This window comes from Callithrix jacchus, chromosome 7, assembly GCF_049354715.1.
Source record: "Callithrix jacchus isolate 240 chromosome 7, calJac240_pri, whole genome shotgun sequence".
NCBI lineage: Eukaryota > Metazoa > Chordata > Mammalia > Primates > Cebidae > Callithrix > Callithrix jacchus.
The window spans coordinates 145,026,190-145,035,237 of NC_133508.1; the positions used below are offsets into that span (position 1 = coordinate 145,026,190).

Here is a 9,048-nt window from a genome sequence, read left to right on the forward strand (position 1 = left end):
ACAAACAAATTCATTCAAAGGACATCAACAGACACTTTTCAAAAGAAGACATACATGAAGCAACAAACATATGAAAAAATGTTCATCATCACTGGTCATTAGAGAAATGCAAATCAAAACCACATTGGATACCATCTCACTCCAGTTTCAATGGTGATAATTAAAAAATCTGGAGACAACAGATGCTGGAGAGGATGTGGAGAAATTGGCATGCTTTTACACTGTTGGTGGGAATGTAAATTAGTTCAACCATTGTGGAAGACAGGGTGGTGATTCCTCAGGGATCTAGAAATAGAAATACCATTTGAGCCAGCAATCTTATGACTGGGTATATACCCAAAGGATTATAACTTGTTCCATTATAAAGACACATGCACATGTATATTTACTGTGGCACTGTTTACAATAGCAAAGACTTGTAACCAACACAAATGCCCATCAATGATAGACTGGATAAAGAAAATGTGGCATAGATACACCATGGAATACTATGCAACTATAAAAAATGATGAGTTTATGTCCTTTGCAGGGACATGGATGAAGCTGGAACCATCATTCTCAGCAAGCTAACACAACATAAAACCAAACCCACAGGTTCTCACTCATAAGTGGGTGTTGATCAATGAGAACCTGAGGACACAGGGAGGGAAACATCACACACTGGGGCCTGTCGAGGGTTGGGGGGATTAGGGGAGGGATAGCAGAGAGTGGGGGAATTGGGGAGGGATAACATTAGGAGAAATACCTAATGTAGATGACGGAGGAATGAATGCAGCAAGCCACCATGGCACGTGTAAGCCTATGTAACAAGCCTCTATGTTCTGCACATGTACCCCAGAACTTAAAGTTTAAAAAAGAAATTCAATTTGTAGTTTAAAGTTTCCCAACAACAACAAAAAACCGCATCTCAGATGGCAGTCATAGGTTAATTCTATCAAACTTTTAAGCAAGAGATAATGCTAATTCTATATAAACTGTCTCAGAATATAGAAGAAAAGAAGCATTTTCCAACTTATTTTATGAAGCTAGTAGTACCTAATTCTAAAGCCAGACAAATATTACAAGAAGAGAAAACTTTGGAAAAATACTTGTGCATGAAAATAGATGCAAAAATCCTTAAGAATATTTGGCAAATGAAAATCAGCAATATATTTAAAAGATAATACTGTGTGACCAAGTGGGATTTATTCTGAAAATGCAAAGTTGTATTTGTATTTAAATAAATCGATGTAGTTTTTCATATTAACACATGAAAAAAATCATCTCAATAGAAGAATAAAATGCATATGGCATTCATTGTAATTTCTTAAAAACTGGCATTCAACTAGGAATAAAGGGCAACTTCCTTCACCTGAAATGTTTATCTAGGCAAAACCTCCAGCTAACGTTGTACTTAATAGTGAAAGGAAAATGCGTTCCCTCTAAGTTCAGGAACAAGGTAAGGATGTTTGCCTTTACCATTTTTATTTAACATTGTACTACATGTCTTAGCCAATACAATAAAGGCAAACAGGAATAAAAACTATACATATTAGTAAGGAAGAAGTAAAACTATTCTCAGATAATATAATCACCTATCTAGAGAATTCTAAGGACTTTCCAAAAAGCTACTAAAACTAATAAATGAATTTAGCAAGATTACAAGAGAAATACAAAAACCAATTGTATTTCTACATACTAACAATGAATTGTTGAAAATTACTGTTTTACCTTTTCAAAATATGTTTGCTGAACTCTGCTCTAGACATTATTCAATGTCTCCGTTTTCACATCAGACTTCTTAGAAAAGTAACACAAACTTTCCTTTCTTCCCTTTCCCTCCTCAAACCAAATGCCATTTTATTTCTGTTGGCAGCCCTCCACTTGAATATGCTTGAATCAAGATCACTGGTGAGCACTTAGCTGCTAATTCAAAATATGTTCTTCAGGTTTTTTTCCCTGTTTAAGTTATCATCATCATTTGACACCAGGGACTATGCCCTCCTTTTTTTAAAAAAAAATTTATTTATGTGTTTAATTATTTAAAATGTTCTTATTGCCATAGATTATTGGGGAGCAAGTAGTGTTTAGTTACATGGGTAAGTTCTTTAGTGGTGATTTGTGAGATCTTGGTGCACCCTTCACCCAAGCAGTGTACACTGCACGCTGTTTGTAGTCTTTGATCCTTCACTCCCTTCCCACACTTTCCCCCTGAGTCCCCAAAGTCCACTGTATCTTTCTTACGCCTTTGCATTCTCATAGCTTAGCTCCCACTTATGAGTGAGGATATATAATGTTTGGTTTTCCATTCCTGAGTTACTTCACTTAGAATAATAGTCTTGGGGCGAGACGGGGCCGGTAGGTGGTGGGAGGGGGCCGGGCCGGAGCCGGCAGGAGGGCCAGGCCCAGAGGCCCCCACCCTGGCGTGCCCGCCCGGGCCGCGGAGGAGGAGGAGGAGGAGGAGGAGGAGGAGGAGGGGGAGGGGGAGGGGGAGGGGGAGGGGGAGGGGGAGGGGGAGGGGGAGGGGGAGGGGGGGGGAGGGGGAGGGGGAGGGGGAGGGGGGAGGAGGAGGAGGAGGAGGAGGAGGAGGAGGAGGAGGAGGAGGAGGAGGAGGAGGAGGAGGAGGAGGGTCTCCAGATACACTCGGAAGGCGGTGCCACAGAGCTTGGAGCTGAAAGGAATAACAAAACATGCTCTTAACCATCATACCCCTCCAGAGAAGCTGGAAGAAATTTCCCCCACCAGTGACAGCCATGAGAAAGACACAAGTTCCCAAAGTGAGTCTGACATCACAAGAGAATCGCCTTTTACATCATCCGACACTGGGAATTCACGGTCTGCTTTTCCAAGTTATGCAGGCGGAGGGATATCTACTGAAGGCAGCTCGGACTTCTCCTGGGGATATGCTGAACTTAATCAAAATGCCACTGAAAAAGTCCAGGCAATGTTCATGGCCATTGATGAACTCTTGTATGAGCAGAAGTTGAGCGTGCATACCAAGAGTCTACAAGAAGAGTGCCAACAGTGGACAGCCAGCTTTCCTCACCTCAGGATTCTAGGTAGGCAGATCATCACTCCAAGTGAAGGTTACAGACTGTATCCTAGGTCCCCTTCTGCTATTTCAGCTTCATATGAAACAACCTTGTCTCAAGAAAGAGATTCTACTATATTTTGTATAAGGGGGAAGAAGTTACATTTTTCCTCTTGTTATGCTCATAAAGCATCTTCCATTGCCAAATCCTCTAGCTTTTTTTCTATGGAGAAAGATGAGGAAGACTCTATAATTGTCTTGGAAGGAATAATTGAGGAATACCTAGCATTCGACCATACAGATATGGAAGAGGGATTTCATGGGAAGAAATCAGAAGCAGCTACAGAGAAACAGAAATTAGGGTATCCTCCCATTGCTCCGTTTTACTGCATGAAAGAGGATGTCCTTGCTTATGTGTTTGACAATGTATGGAGCAAGGTTGTGAGCTGTATGGAGCAGTTGACACGTAGTCACTGGGAAGGATTTGCCTCTGGGCCAGTGTCCTTGTAAGAAGAGGAAGGGACACCAGAGCTCTCTTTCTACACACATGTGGAGAAAGGCCATGTGAGGACACAGAAAGAAGATGGCCACCTCAAAACCAGGTTAGCAGCTTGATCTTGGACTTCTAGCCTCCAGAACTGTGAGAAAATAAATGTCCATTGTGCAGTCCACCCAATCAGTGCTATTTTGTTATGGCAGCCCTAGCAGACTAGTATACCATGCAATGGAATATTATTCAGCCATAAAAAGCAATTAAGTACTGATACATTACAACATGGATGAACCTTGAAAATATGCCAAATGAAAGAAGACAATCACAAAGCACCATGTATATTGTATGATTCCATTCATATGAAATATCCAGAATAGGCAGAGCTGTGGAGACAGAAAGTAGTTTAGTGGTTGCCAGGGAATGGATAAAGAGGGAAATTGAGAGGTACCGTGTTTCTTTTCAGAGTGATGGAAATTTTTCAAAATTACATAGTGGTAATGATTGTACAACACTGTGAATATATTAAAAACCACTTAACTGTACACTTTAAAATGGTTAAAATGGTGAATTTTATGTTATATAAATTTTATAAGCTAAAAACATTTTTTTTAATTCTTTCAGCCTGATGAATATCCATTAACATTGCGTGTATGTGTTTCTGCTAGTGATGAATTGTTTCTTTTGTAGATATGAAAATTCTTTTATTTGGCTTTCATTTTTGCAAAATAATTTTATGAACTCTATGTCAATAGTTTGCCTCCTAGTAATTTTAAAATGCTGTTCATTTTCTTCTCACTTGCATTGTTTCTGAAAATAAATCTGTTGTCATCCTTAAAAAAAAAAAAAGAATAATAGTCTCCAATCTTATCCAGGATGCCGTGCCATTAAATCATTCCTTTTCATGGCTGAGTAATATTCCATCGTGTGTGTGTGTGTGTGTGTGTGTGTGTGTGTGTGTGTGTGTATAAAACAGTTTCTTTATCCACTCATTGATTGATGGGCATTTGAACTGGTTCCACCTTTTTGTAATTGCAAATTGTACTGCTACAAACATGTGTAAGTATCTTTTTTGTATAATAGCTTCTTTTTCTCTGGGTAGATACCCCAGTACTGGGATTGCTGGATCAAATTGTAGTTTTACTTTTAGTTATTTAAGGAATCTCCATGCTGTTTTTCATAGTGATTGTATCAGTTTACAATCCAACCAGCAATGTGGAAGTGTCTCCAGCTAATTACATCCATTCCAACATGACTATTTTTTGATTTTTTAATTATGGTCCTTCTTGCAGGAATAAGGTGGTATCACATTGTGGTTTTGATTTGCATTTGCCTGGTCATTAGAGATATTGAGCATTTTTTCATGTGTTTGTTGGCCATTTGTATATCTTCTTTTGAGAATGGTCTTTTTATAGATTTAGATCCTTTTTTGATTGGATTGTTTTTTCTTGCTAACTTGTTTGAGTTCCTTGTAGATTGTGGATATTAGTCCTTTGTCAGCTGCATAGATTGTGAAGATTTTCTCCCACTCTGTGGGTTGTCTGTTTACTCTGCTGTTTGGTCCTTTTGCCTGCAAAAGCTCTTTAGTTTAATTAAGTCCCAACTATTTATCTTTGTTTTTATTGCGTTTGCCTTTGGGTTCTTGATCATGAAATCCTTGCCTAAGCCAATATCTAGAAGCATTTTTCCAATGTTATGTTCTAGAATTTTTATAGATTCAGGTCTTATATATAAGTCCTTAATTTATCTTGAGTTGATTTTTGTATAAGGTGAGAGATGAGGATCCAATTTCATTCTTCTACATGTGGCTAGCCAATTATCCCAGCATCATTTGTTGAAAAGGGTGTCTTTCCTCCACTTTGTGTTTTTGTTTGCTCTCCCAAAGATTAGTTGGCTATAAGTATCTGGGTTTATTTCTGGGTGCTCTACTCTGTTCCATTGATATATGTGAATATTTTTGTACCAGTATCATGCTTTTTTGGTGACTATGACCTTATAGTATAGTTTGAAATAAGGTAATGTGGTGTTTCCAGATTTGTTCTTTTTTCTTAGTCTTGCTTTGGCTATGCAGGCTTTGTTCTGATTCCATATGAATTTTATTTTATTTTTAAAATTAATTAATTAATTAATATATGTATTTTATTGCACTTTAGGTTCTGGGATACATGTGAAGAACATGCAGGATTTTTGCATAGGTACATACGTGGCAATGTGGTTTGCTGCCTTCATCTACAACACCTATATCTGGCATTTCTCCCACGTTGTCCCTCCCCAATTCCCTACCCCCCACTGTCCCTCCCCTAGTCCCCCCCAACAGACCCCAGCATGTGATGGTCCGCTCCCTGTGTCCATGTGTTCTCATTGTTCAACACCCGCTTATGAGTGAGAACATGCGGTGTTTGATTTTCTGTTCTTGTGTCAGTTTGCGGAGAATGACAGCTTCCAGATTCATCCATGTCCTTGCAAAGGACAGGAACTAATTGTTTTTTATGGCTGCACAATTTATTCCATGGTGTATATGTGCCACATTTTCCCTGTCCAGTCTATCATTGATGGGCATTTGGTGGCTCCAGGTCTTTGCCATTGTAAACAGTGCTGCAATGAACATATGTGTGCATATGTCTTTATAATAGAATGATTTATAATCCTTTGGATATAAACCCAGTAATGGGATTACTGGGTCAAATGGAATTTCTATTTCTAGATCCTTGAGGAATCGCCACACTGTCTTCCACAATGATTGAACTAATTTACACTCTGACCAACAGTGTAAAAGTGTTCCTATTTCTCCACATCCTCTCCAGCATCTGTTGTCTCCAGATTTCTTAATGATCACCATTCTAACTGGCATGAGATGTTGTGGTTTTGATTTGCATTTCTCTAATGCATTTCTAATGCAAATCAGTGTGGTTTTGATTTGCATTTCTCTAATGACCAGTGATGATGAGCACTTTTTCATGTGTTTGTTGACCTCATATATTTCTTCTTTTTAAAAGTGTCTGTTCATATCCTTTGCCCACTTTTGGATGGTTTTTTTTTTCTTGTAAATCTGTTTTAATTTTTTGTAGATTCTGGATATTAGCCCTTTTCCAGATGGGTAGATTGCAAACATTTTTTACCATTCTGTTGGTTGCCCGTTCACTCTAATGATAGTTCCTTTTGCTGTGCAGAAGCTCTGGAGTTTAATTAGATCCCATTTGTCTATTTTGGCTTTTGTTGCCCATGCTTTTGGTGTTTTAGTCATGAAGTCCTTGCCTCCTATGTCCTGAATGCTTTTGCCTAGATTTTCTTCTAACGTTTTTATGGTGTTAGGCCTTATGTTTAAGTCTTTAATCCATCTGGAGTTAATTTTAGTGTAAGGTGTCAGGAAGGGGTCCAGTTTCTGTTTTCTGCACATGGCTAGCCAGTTTTCCCAACACCATTTATTAAACAGGGAATCCTTTCCCCATTGCTTGTTTTTGTCAAGTTTGTCAAAGATCAGATGGTTGTAGATCTGTGGCATTCCCTCCGAGGCCTCTGTTCTGTTCCATTGGTCTATATCTCTGTTTTGGTACCAGTACCATGATGTTTTGATTACTGTAGCCTTGTAGTATAGTTTGAAGTCAGGTAGTAAGATGCCTCCAGCTTTGTTCTTTTTGCTTAGCGTTATCTTGGCTATGCAGGCTCTCTTTTGTTTCCATATGAAGTTTAAGGTGGTTTTTTCCAGTTCTGTGAAGATGGTCATAGGTAGCTTGATGGGGATAGCATTGAATCTATAAATTACTTTGGGCAGTATGGCCATTTTCACAATATTGATTCATCCTAACCATGATCACGGAATGTTTTTCTATCTGTTTGTGTCCTCTGTTATTTCCTTGAACAGTGGTTTGTAGTTCTCCTTGAAGAGGTCTTTTACATTCTTTGTTAGTTGTATTTCTAGTTATTTTATTCTCTTTGTAGCAATTGTGACTGGCAGTTCATTCTTGATTTGGCTCTCTTGAAGTCTGTTATTGGGGTATAGGAATGCTTGTGATTTCTGCACATTGATTTTGTATCCTGAGACTTTGCTGAGTTGCTTATCAGTTTCAGGAGATTTTGGGCAGAGATGATGGGGTCTTCTAAATATACAATCATGTTTTCTACAAATAGAGACAATCTGACTTCCTCCTTTCCTAATTGAATATCCTTCATTTCTTTTTCTTACCTGATTGCTCTGGCTAGAACTTCCAATACTATATCGAATAGGAGTGGTGAGAGAGGACATCCTTGTCTAGTGCCAGATTTCAAAGGCAATGCTTCTAGTTTTTGCCCATTCAGTATGATATTGGCTGTGGGTTTGTTGTAAGTAGCTTTCATTATTTTGGGATATGCTCTGTTGATACCTAGTTTATTGAGAGGTTTTAGCATAAAGGGCTGCTGAATTTTGTCAAAGGCCTTTTCTGCATCTATTGAGATAATCATGTGGTTTTTGTCTTTGGTTCTGTTTATGTGGTGAATTACATTTACAGACTTGTGTATGTTAAACCAGACTTGCATCCCTGGGATGAAGTCTACTTCATCCTGATGGATAAGCTTTTTGATGTGCTGTTGCAATCAGTTTGCCAGTATTTTATTGAGGATTTTTTCATCTATGTTCATCATGGATATTGGCCTGAAGCTTTCTGTTTTTGTTGAGTCTCTGCTGTGTTTTGGTATCAGGATGATGTTGGCCTCAGAAAATGATTTGGGAAAGATTCCTTCTTTTTGGATTGTTTGGAATAGTTTCAGGAGGAGTGGTACTAGCTCCTCTTTGTATGTCTGGTAGAATTTGGCTGTGAACCCATCTGGACATGGGCTTTTTTTGGTTGGTAGGCTATTAATTGCTGCCTCAACTTCAGCCCTTGTTACTGGTTTATTCAAGGTTTCCACTTCTTTCTCATTTAGGATTGGGAGGTTGCAAGTGTCTAGGAATTTATCCATTTATTCCAGGTTTACTTGTTTATGTGCATAGAGCTGTTTGTAGTAATCTCTGATTGTAGTTTGCATTTCTGTGGAATCAGTGGTGATATCCCCTTTATCCTTTTTATTGCATCTATTTGATTATTCTCTTTTCTTTTTTGTTAATCTGGCTACTGGTCTATTTTGTTGATCTTTTCAAAAAACCAGCTCCTGGATTTATTGATTTTTTGAAGGGTTTTTTTGTGTTTCTGTCTCCTTCAGTTCAGCTCTGATCTTAGTTATTTCTTCTCTTCTGCTAGGTTTTGAGTTTTTTAATATTGCTCCTCTAGCTCTTTCAATTTTGATGAAAGAGCTAGAGGAGCAATTTCGATTTTAGATCTTTCAATTTTTTATTTCAATTTTGATTTTAGATATTTCCTTGCTTCTCATGTGGGCATTTATTGCTATAAATTTTCCTCTAGACACTGATTTAAATGTGTTTCAGAGATTCTGGTACATTGCGTCTTCATTCTCATTGGTTTCAAAGAACATCTTTATTTCTGCCTTCATTTCATTGTTTATCCAGTTGACATTCAAGATCCAGTTGTTCAGTTTCCATGAAATTGTTCAGTTCTGAGTTAGTTTCTGAATC

The 9,048-nt window shown here is 38.3% G+C and overlaps 1 pseudogene; it reads left to right on the forward strand.

The window, feature by feature from the left end:
- The first annotated feature begins 2,542 nt into the window (after positions 1–2,542).
- On the forward strand, positions 2,543–4,349 carry LOC144577207 (primary cilium assembly protein FAM149B1 pseudogene; annotated as a pseudogene).
- The last annotated feature ends 4,699 nt before the right edge of the window (positions 4,350–9,048 follow it).